Consider the following 12176-nt stretch of genomic DNA (forward strand, 5'->3'; position numbering starts at 1 on the left):
GGACCACCATCATTTCAACCTAAGAAACATTTTTGAATAAGTCAGCACAGAAGATGCTTTTGTTTTTCAAGAATGTTTCTATAGGCCAAGGCACATGTTCTTTGTTGGAGTGACAAAGGTATTTTACATCTGTTATGGTTTGGATGTGAGGTGTTGCCCAAAAGCTCACATATGAAACAATGAAAAGGTTCAGTGGAGAAGTGATTGAGTCATGAAAGTCTTAATATCATCAGTGATTAATCCCCTGATATACATTTGTATCTGGCAAGTGGACTCTCTCTGTGTTCAGAACACCATGTGAGGTGCTTCCGTACACCACACACTTCTACCATGATATTTAGCCTCATCTCAGACCCAGACCAATAGAACTGGCCTTCTATGGACTAAGACCTCTGAAATTGTGAGCCCTCAAATAAACTTTTACTCCTCTACATGTTTTTCTTTGGTTGTGTCTTTAAGACACAGCAGTGAAATAGCTGAATAAACAACATCTGTTAGTGAGTCAAATCTATTCCCTTGGGAGTCCCATGAAAATAATTTAGTACATCTGTATATTAGGCCACTATCTCATCCAATTGAGCTTTTCCTGCCAATAGACATATGGCATTATTGCCAACTCTATAGCTTTTGTCCAGAGTGGTGTGAACCTTTTCTCATCCTACAACAAATGTTGTCTTGTGTCAGCCTTGATTTTGCACATCTCAAGGCTCTTCTGCTTGGAAGGAAAAATTTTCCATTAGGCATGGGAGATTACATGCCATGTAGTTCTTGATGCAATTAGAAAACTGCTGCCATGCACTTAAATTGGTGGCCTGAATTTTTCAGAACTGTGGGTCAGTGGTCATCATGGGGAACTTTCCACACCCCCAGCCATGGTGATAGAGATCAGAAACTGAGAGTCTAATCTCTACCTGGTGATAGAGATCAGAAACTGAGAGTCTAATCTGTAACTTGGTTGAAGGAATCTAGTGAGAGATAAAGAAGAGTACAGATGGTCAAGAGGAACAAAAATTGAACCCATGATTGATTCAAATGTTCCATCTGGGGCTTATCATCTGAAGAGATATGTGAAGTTCTCTAGTGGTGTTTTCAGCTGGACATATGAGTGTGGTTACCCAGGTGCAACAGGGGAGTCATCTTCTGGTGGTGCCTTTCCTCTTTAGATGTGATAAACTGTGCTTTAACACCTGTGAGTTTCAGAGACATCTGTGCAGTTAGTATTACATTGCTAGAGATAGTTCACTTTTCCATGAGATGCTCCTCTGTTTCTTGTTTTTTTTTTTTCCCATTTCTTCAGCAGAGTGTCTCGTGGATGGAAAGAATGTGTAGGATCCTGAGAGTAGGGCATTGTCCTAGAGGAAGGAAACACCTACATGATGTTTTGGATGTTTCTCAGCTTCTGTACAGAATATTTGATTCTCTCTTGATATTTTAAACGTGGAGAATCCATTCTTCTTGGTGAGGTCTGAAAGGGTCTCCTATATGTAATCTCATAAGGGGTAAATTTCAGCCCAATTTTGGGGTACAGAGTAGGAGAGTAGGCAGTACCTTTTCTTAAATCAGACTAGTTTTCCTGACATATTTTTAGCTAGAGTCATTTTGTAATTAGACCATGGAATTTAGTGTGCTGTTTGTCTTGCAAATTCAAGAAAATTTCACAGACACAAATAGTGGGAGAGTTAGGGTAGACTAACCAAATTTATTAAAGTAATAGAAAGAAGCAGAACTCCTGCAGGGTAGGGGTTCTAAGAGAGGGTTTCTAGAGAGTGGCTGTTTTTTCAGGGTTTATATGAATGTATGGGGTTAAGAAAGTCAGACCCAGAAAAATTCTTTTGTAAGGCATACAATGTCCATGAGCTCTTCATGAACCCTTTGGTCCAGTCAGGTTAAGGTTTCTGAGTTATAGTTTGTCCCTTTTCAGAGAGATTCTGGGCACTGAGTCACAGATGTCTCATGCTCAGTTTATGTTAGGCTCACATTTGCATCTGAGGACTTTCTATTCTGTAACACTGTGGTATTTTTGTTAACAGAAATCTGACCTTGGTGGGGTCCAAGACTTCTATCGGCCTATTCTAGCTCTTTCCCTACCTCAGTTTTGGGATTTGGCTCATCTTTCTGTCTTTCTTGTTGATTGATGTATCATGACAGTACACAGTATTCTTTGAACAACTCAAGATTTACTCAGATGTTTAATTACTTTTGAGATAAGTCATGAACATAATTGCATTGCATAGAGACATATATTTTCTACCTATGTCACTGTCTAAAGTCAGTCAGTCTCAAGGCATTTCTGAGGCCATTTCTATTCTTGAGGGGTATGACTCAACACAACTAGAGAAAGTGTTTCTGGAAAACTTTTTAATATTTTCACTTTCCTTGGATATTTGATGGCAGTTCACTGTCTAATCTTTAAAAGTATATGGCCTTCAAAATGGGCCCCACCACAATTTGGCAGGCTGTTTTGGTCAGAGTTGCAACTTTGGGCCACCTCTTTATTGCCAAGAGCAACACCAGTCCTCTGAGATTTGGTCTAGTAAATTCTGTAAACATACCTGACCCATAATTAGAGACTTGGCGAATAGAATAAACTATGACAAATCCAAAGTTCCTACTAAAAATACAACTCTGAGCATTCAATAACAATTTCAGAGGTTCCCAATTATTGGAAACACTAGCTTTGAGTTTTTTTAGCATTTTCTCCAGAATATTCTGGGGTAAATGTTGTTCAATCAAATTGAAAAGAGAGGGGCATGATGGTGGATTAGAGGAATTTTTTTTATTTCATACAAATAACTTTTTCTTATCATTTTGTACTAATCCTTTTTGTTTTTGCTGTCTTGTGTTTATGTGTTTCTCTCCCCTTATGTCTTCTCTTGAATGTTCAAATTTTCTTCCTCCCCTCTCTCTCTCTCTCTTATGTTTTCTGTTGCCATTTTTTTTCTTTTCTAACAGTGAAAGAAACATGGTTTATTTAAGGGAGAAGAAAATAAGCAGAGTTTTTACTGGGTTAGAGGGGAACTGATAGTGGAGTTCCATTTAAATGTGCTATCTAGTGGTAAATATAGTTATCAGGTTAAGGCTATTGTTCATGATTTATGCTAAATAGAAACTGGACAAAGGCTAAGGCTATTGGTTCAACTCAGGACTTTAGGGTGACCATGTCATTTTTAGCCTTTGAGTTTGAACTTTCCTGTAGTCTTTACTCAGTCCACTATCACTTCCATTTTCCCACTGCTTCTAGAACAAAGGTCAGCTGAAATTTCTGTTCTTTCCTTTAGATAAGACATTTTGAAATCCCTTATCCTAACTGCATGTTTTACTATCTACCCTCTCATTCATTTCTCACCTCTGAATAACTGACCCTAAATGATGTTAGGAAAAGGAGTAACAACCTCTTTGGCTACTTTAAGCTCAAATGGGGCATTGACAAGGGAAAGGCAGTCAGGGTCTTACTGCAGTGGCCTATCTGAGGTCCCCAGGTAGATGGGATTTTTGTAATCCTGTGGTCCATTTGCAAGACTATCTGTAGCTGATTGACTCTAGGTGAGAGGATATAAATTTTACAAGAAAGGTCAATAGACAGGAGCCAATGATGTGGATTATAATTAAAGAAATAAGGAGGAGCTAAGAAGGGAAGGATTCATGACTATCTCTTGGAACATAGGCAAAATGGGACTCTAACCAGCTAGAGCTGCAGCCTGCTACATTTCTTCATTTTTTTTTTCAAACTTGGACTTATTACTTGAATTCCCTATTGCCTCCTTTATTCTTTTTGGTAATTGTTGGGTTTTGTTTTGCTTTTTTCCTTTCTCCTTCTCCCTTCTTTTTCTTTTCTTCTTCTAACTTTGCTCCTTTAAATGTATTTATTCATCCTATTAAGTTTTAACCTTTTATTTCCCTCCATGTCATTTCATCCTGCATTTCCTGTTGCCTATATTATATTTGTTTGCTTTTTACATCAGTTCCTTGCCTCAAGTTTTGCATTTTATCTCTATTTTCTTTTTGGTGCTGCATACTGAGTGCAGTGCAGCACTTTGCTCATGTTTGGTGTGCACCTGATGCTGGACTCTGCTCCTTGACCAGCAGAGAAGAATAGCACATTTCTTCAGCCATGAACCAATCCTGCTCTACCTTTGGTATATATTTTAATTTAAAGAATGTAAGAGGTAATAATCCCCCACCAGCAAACCATCCCTGAGTGGGCATAAGTCTTACTCTTTGACACTCAATATCCAGTTGGAATATTAAGAATTATTTTCAGCATACCACCTACAGGGGCCATCAGCATGCATTGCCCCCTCACCCTGTGAGGTCACACCTCATCAATGAGACTAAAGGTAAGCACCTCAGAGAGGCAGCTGTGACCCTGTTTCCTACTTCTCCCTGTATTCTAACTTGAGCTGCATCCATGCCTACACAGAGCATACAATTTCCAGATCCATCATCACAATGGGAAAAGGAAGTGATAGAATTGATTATAAGGAACACAGCCAATAACTGCAGGAACCATATGGAGGAAACTCCAACTCTTGGTAGGTATTTACTTTCCCATTGTAGGAGAAAGTATAGAGGGCATATGATGTCTACATCACACCACCTGGAATTCCAGAGGGCCTCATTCTATTGACATATACAGATATTGAGACCCTCTGACTATGAACTCATTGTCTAGAATCAGTCCTCACTAGTCACATCCAGAGATGCAACAGGAAAAAGAGGCAACAAAGTGTATCTGAAATTAAATCAACACTACACAACAAACCCATTCTCCAGGCTACAGCACTAAGAGAAAACTGCTTACTAACAGGGGAATCAAGTAAAAGTTGAAAAGAGATCAGGCCTTAGTGATACATGTCTGTAATCACAAAAGATTGGGAGTCTGAAGTAGGATAATCACAAGTTTAAAGCCATCCTCAGCAACTTTGACAGGCCCTAAGGAACTTAATGACACCCTGTCTCAAAATTAAAAATAATAATAGTAATGAAAAGTTCTGGGGATATTCAGAATTGAAGCACCTCTGGGTCATTCCTTCAACAACAACAGCAACAAAAATGATATCCATTTTATCAGTAGTGCAAATTTCAAAACAAAGACAAGAAGATTCAGCAAGTTGCCTCATCCTATATTTTATAACTTTCTTGGCACTGATGCCAAGTGGATGAAATGCCAGACAAGGCACTCAAAAAATAATCTTTTTAAAAGATCAATGAAATCCAAGAGAATGCAAATGACAGGTGGAAGAATTAAAGAGGTTTCTGCAAAATATGAATGAGCACTTGAATCTAGAGATAAATATTTTGAAAAAGAACTAAATAGAAATATCAGAAAGGAGAAGATCAATATGTCACATAAAGCCTCAGTTGAAAACCTCAATGACAGTACAGATCAAGCAGAAGATAGAATATCAATGCTTTAGAACAACTTTGCCAAAATAATATATTCAGAGAGCAATGAGAAAAAAAACAATAGGAAAGAATTCAGGGAACATAAAAAAGTCAGTGATGTCATTAAAAAATCAGATATCTGAATACTTTGCATATCATGGGGAGAAGACCTAAGTCTATGGGAATAGAAAACATTTAATGGAAAGTCATAACAGAAAATTTGTTAAATCTGGGGCACTATGTTAGTTATGCATATTTGGGATGCATTTAGGATACCAAATAGCAATGTGTACAAACCAATCTTCACTACTGATAATTCAATTTCAGAAAAGATAAGACAAGATTTATGTAATATTACAAGCTATAAGAGAGGAGTTCCAGGTCACATTGAAAGGCAAACCCATATGCAAAACAGTAGATTTCTTATCAGAAACTCTCAAGGCCAGGAGGGTCTAAACTGATGTTTTTAAGCACTGAAAAAACAGGGGTGCTAACCTAGATTAATGTACATAGCAAGGTATTGTTTGTTTCAGAATTAAGTAAGAAAGAAAGACTTTTCAACATAAAAATAAACTAATGGAATTTATGACCACTTGACCAGCAGGACAGAAAGTTCCACTACAGATAAAATGGAATTAACAGATTTCTACAGAATATTTCATGTGACAGCCATGTATACATATTCCACTAATCAGCACAAGGTAGATCATATATTGGGCCATAAAGAAAATGTTTAGAAATCCCTGCAAATTGAAATAATTTCTTGTATCCTTTCCAATTACAATAATTAGAAACTAGAAATCAACAGCAAGGAGACCTACAGATTTTTTTTTTTCACAAACACTTGAATATGACACAACTTACAACTAAACCATTGAAAAATCCCAAGAATTTGGAAACAAAACATACTAGAACCTGTGTAATACAGAAGAAGCACTACTAAGAGAAAGAGAGAGAGACTTAATAATTTACCTAAACATGCATCACCATGTCTTAGAAAAATGAACACAACCCATGGTCTAAGATCAGAATGAGGAAAGAAATAATAAAGATCAGGGCAGAAATAAATAGAATGTAAACTAGAGGAACACCACCAAAGATCAAGGGAACAAAGAGTAGTTCTTTGAAAGGACAGAAAGAATTATCAGACCTTTAGCCAAATTAACAAAAGATTAGACGCAAAACAATAAAATAAGACTTGAAAAAGAAGGTCTTACAACTGACACCATGGAAACTCCAAGGATCATTAGGGAGTGTTTTGAGCAACTGTATGCCAGAGTATTGGAAAGTCTAGGAGAAAAAGGCAAATTTAGGAACCTCATTGAATCAAGAAGAAATAAACATTTTAATATATAAGTAACAAGCAAGGAGATTGAAGAACGACTAAATTCTTCTAACAAAGAAAAGCTCAGGTCAAGACGAAGTCATTTATAAATTTTACTAGATTCAAAAATAAACACTAACATCAGTGCTCCCCAAATTATTTCATTACCCAGAAGTAAAGGAATTCACCTACACTCAGTTTCATCCTCAGGTGGGCACCTGAGAAGGTCAGGCAGTTTTACTCCCAACAAGGGAGTCTGAGAACCAGGAAGGTGACCAACAGTGTCTGTTGTTTGTATTTTAAATTAGGGTCCTGACACTTGCCTAGACTTCTGCTGCAACAAGTATGAGAAATGATCGTTGGTTACCAAAGCAGTTCTGGAGCCACAGATGAGGGTGACTGTTTCTCCTGAACAAGTGGTTAGTGAGGGCTCCTGCATCTCACAATCTGAGAAGTGGACCCTAAATTCTGAACAAAGCATGAGGAAGGACAACACAGGTCCATTACAATGGCTGGAATCCAAAGTCTTTATCATACTGAACACTTAGTGAGGAGAAGCAGACATGTCCAGACTGTGGTATGCAGTTTGGGAGGATTCCCTGGCCCTAAAATTTAGGCCACACTTCCTGATGGCCCATGATTTCCCATTGAACTGCCTGGTATAGGGGTCACATTTATGTGGTTTATTATATAAATATGATCCCTTTATTATCAACTTCCAAAACATGATCCTACAATCTGAGAGCGCTTAGATTTTCAGAAGTAGATACAGGATGGCTGTTTGCTGTAGATTTTTCCCATGGGAGGAAGCAGCTGCACTAGTATTGTGCATGGTTCACTGAGCAACTGTTCAGAATCCAATGAAGCTAAACCACTTGAGTTTCTTCTACCATTTTTCTATAAATATCCACAGTGCCCCCTGGAGGCCTTTTCATCTAAAGCTGTAAGGTCCCATTTGATAAAAAACTGTTAAAGTACTTGTATGATATTGCCACTGTATTTCCAAGACTGTCTCACATTCATTACTTGAGTTTTCTTTGAGAAGTCCTGTTTATATCTATTTACCTGTTTTTGTTTGTTAAAATCATTCCCAATTGTGTGTAATTTAATTTTAGTATTGCATGGTCTCCAACTATTCTGAAAACTTTAATAATTAACATACTTGTATTTATTTTGTAAAATGCTTCATTGTTTTATTATAATTGTATGATGATAGTGGTGTTCACTGTACACATAATCAAACATAAAGGAACACTAATTTCATCAATTTTGTTCCACAGTATTCTACCTTTCACTCCCTTATACTCTCCCCTAAACCTGCTTCTCTACTCTTCTGGTCCCATTTCAGTTGTTCTTTAATTGATAAATTGCAAATATTAATAAAATTGGGATTTACTGTGATATATTGGTACTTGCACATAGCATCATTTGTTTGGTGTCCTTTCACAGGACCTGCATGTCACCTTGTTTTCTCCCTCTCCTGGATCTTCTTTCTCTATTCAACATTTCTCTCTTCAATGATCCAGTTCTTTCTTTCATGAGTGAATGTTACCAAGAGAAAAAGTAATAAAGATGGGACCTCATTCATTTGTGTTATGAATGAGATCAGGATTGATTTCATGACAAAATTGTTGATAAGATTGTTGATTTTGATCTTCTCATTGAATGTAGAGAAGGCTTAAGTGAAAAAAAATATTTTAGTAATTATTCTATGGGGATGAAAAGAAAACAGAAAAAAGAAATGCTCCATAATGGAGAATTAAATTTTCTTTTCATGCCATTTTAACTTTTTTCACTAGTTCAGTGAAAATAAAGTTGGTTACACAGATGGTCAGCCAAGTTTATATAACCATAGTACTCAAAAAACACAAATCTCTGATAAGCTATCTTTTTTTAAATTCTTTTGTTATTTTGTTACCAGGGATTGAACACATAGGAGTTCAGTATCACCCCAGTCACCACCATCCTCATTTTTTTTTAGAAAGAGCCTTTTGCTAAGATGCTTAGAACCTTGCTAAGTTACTGAGACATTTGAATTTGTAATTCTCCTGCCTCAGACTCCCAAGCCACTGAAATTATAGATTTGCACACTACACCCAGCTTTTATGGTTTGCCTGTTTGACAAAAATATGTGCATTATAGCATGCATTATTTCTAGGAGATTTATAAATGTTAGTGACTCTACCAAGAGAGAACACTTTAAAAAAAATAAAACTAGAATAACTCCATCCTCTACTGTTTTTAAGACCCGTTTTGTGGCCTAACATATAATACATCCTGCCAATGAATTTATGTTTAATTGAAAAAAAAATTTCTAAGCTCGAATGGTTAATGTAGGTGACTGTCTAAGAAGAATCTCATACAAGTGATTTAGGTAGTTGCAGCTAAGTTTCCCACAGTGAGCAGTTTTCCAGTTGTCTGTTTGCATCTGCTTCTCTTAAAACCAATCATTCTGATGTACATGCTTAGAGTAAGTGTTTTTTACTCTGAATCAGACACCCAATGAAGACACATTATCTATTGACAGTAAGATACATAGACTTAGCAATTTTGTTTAGTTATCAGACCAGAGAGTTTTGTCATTCTGGATGAACAAAATTGCAACTCTGTGATGTGATATAACATGGCAAAATTCTTGCGCACACACCTTATCCATTGCATGTGGTGAATGCTGATTCACCATGTGTTCATTTTCATTCTGCTACTAACTCAATACAGGGTCACTCAATGGGATAATTCTTGTCAACATTCAGAAGAAAATGTGCAGGAAAGAAGAAGGGCAATAGCTCTTCAACTTCTCTTGCTATTGTTCAGTTGTAGCCCAGGCCTTCTTTGATTCTACCTTATTGGGAAAAATAGACCCTGAACCAAGGCCTCATTCAAGGGAGCAGAGAATTCTGACTGGCATATTTGGAAATCATGATGCTATATGTTCACACATCTGATGCAGAGTCCTATGTTCATCCAATTACTGGACACCTTATAAGTTGCTCACAAAAGCAACATCCATAATCATTGATAATCAGAAAGAACTTTGATGCTTCAAGTTGAATATTAGGATAAATGGCTTCTCTGTGGTATTTTGTTGTTGTTGTTGTGTTTTTTTTTAATTTTTGTTTTGGGACAAATTGTCCCTCAGTTGTTGAAGCTTGCCTCCAAATTGTTATCTTACTGTCTCAATCTCCAAGAGTATCTTGGATTACAGGCATGCACCACTGGAGCTATTAAAAGAAACACTTTTCTATCCCATTCATAGACAGCAGAATACATCAGTCACTAGAAAGGCAATTTGTAAATCAATGGAAATGTAACTGATGTGACACAGCAATCTGTATACGGGGTAAAAATGGGAGTTCATAACCCACTTGAATCAATCTGTGAAATATGGTATATTAAGAACTATGTAATGTTTTGAACAAGCAACAATAAAATAATTTAAAAAAAAAGAAACACTTTTCTGACCAGAAATCAAATTTGGGCCTTGGCAGTGAGAGCTGAATCCTAACCACAGGCTCAACCAGAGTAGTTCTCTGAGTATTCATACAAATAGACCTACTGTTGAGTTTGCACAAGGATCTTCTGGTGGTTCTCATGGGTGGTAGTCAAGTGTTTCCTGGCCTTCACCTCCAGTGAGCTTTCAGTACATTTTACCTTGGTGAGAGCTGTCTTTCTTTTTGATTTTTCAAAAATTTGACTATTGTGTGCCACATCTGCAAGAGGTAATTTGGGCCTCAATACATGCCCATTGAATTCCTTCTAGTAGTGTTAAAGTGAGAGAATACACAAAAACATGGCAAAAAGTGGCATTCAGTCCACCTTGATTTTTAAACTTTGTTCTCTTAGCTGCAACTACCTAAATCACTTTTTTATCCCTGAAGGGATTGAAGGGGGTAGTTTTTAAGTTTCAGATCTTGCCATCTTTGCCACCCACCTTAGATGTCCTATCACATCTCCGTGGAAGATGAAGTATTTGTCAGATATTGGTAATAATCACTGGGAATCTCAGCTGACATGAGTTTAAGGAGAAAACATGAAATTCACTCATTTCTCATTTAACTCATAGAAATGCAGAAACATGATTTGGAGCTACACAGACAGGACATATACCAAAATGGCATTTTTCTCTTTTCTCATGGACATTCCACCATCCTAGATACAACTGGAAATCCACACCTTCACTACCTGTACCGATCTTGACTTCTCTGAAGCGTCAGCCCTCATTATCAGATTATGAAGATGACACAATTTTCTTAGGATAATTCTCATTCTCAAATGGGGTCCAGGAAATTTGATTCAGTTGCAGATATCCTGGCAATGTAAGAGACACCCTCAAAACTCTGACCTGAGCACATAGGGCAGGAGCCTTTACCTCACAATGATCTTCTGCTTCAAAGTAACTCCCTCAGAATATTGCATGTCAGCCCTCTAGCCTTTTTTCTCAGCCCCACCACAAGCCCTGGATAGGAGAGATGTTCTCCAAAGTGAGGAGGGAAAAGGTACAGCTAGACCTGCCCATAGGCAAAATTATAAAATGCTGAGCCCAGTGAGCAGTGAGAAGATGATAAAAGAACAATATTTCTGATTGTTTTCCATGAATTTTTGAAGAAAATATCTTAGATCAGGAAGTCAATAATACAATGAATACAGTGAAGACTGCCTTATATTGCTATCTATACTGATGGAGTTAAAAATAAAATTTTAATACATATATGGTCAGAGAAAAGTGTCCATCAACAACAACACCAAAAAAAAAAAAAAAAAACAGGGACCAGGTCATGATGTGTCCTCAGGATAATCAAGATAAATTCAATACAACGTGGAAGGGTCTCAAAAGGAATTTATAGAGTGGAAGACATCATTAAAGATGGAATATATGTTGTGTGTATCCGAATATAAAATATAAACACTATCAATAGTCACAGAGAGGGTCAGTGGTTGTCTGAGAGGTTCTTTGAGCAGAGATGGAGGGAGGATTCCCAAAGGTCAAGGAAAGATTTTAGGCAGGGGCATGAATTCCTTTGCCTTATTGTGCTGATGTTCATAAAGGTTTACAAATCAGTCAAAATTTATCAAAGTTTTCACATATCTATGTTTTATATTGTACCAAATATTTCATATTAGAAAATTTATATGAAATTAGGCTAAAACATGAATAACAAATGTACACAATGAGGGTTAAGGAGAAGAAGATATCATTGTAGAATTTCTGTAATTAGGGAAGAATGGAGGATGAAACCACAGGATTCCCCATCAGAGGTCAAATCTGAAATGATCAGAGTTGCGCTGGATGCTTCATCACCTAAATTTTAGGGCAAAGATGCCACAGAACCCTGTTCAGTTTCTCAAGCTAAAGAGAAACACAAATTTATGTTTATATGGAGGCATTTCCCTAGGAACATACTGCTGTGAATAACACTAGGGACGGAGTACAAGAGGCTTCTCACTCAAAGAAGTGCCCATAGATTCA

This window comes from Spermophilus citellus, assembly GCF_964194105.1.
Source record: "Spermophilus citellus genome assembly, chromosome: 3".
Taxonomy (NCBI): domain Eukaryota; kingdom Metazoa; phylum Chordata; class Mammalia; order Rodentia; family Sciuridae; genus Spermophilus; species Spermophilus citellus.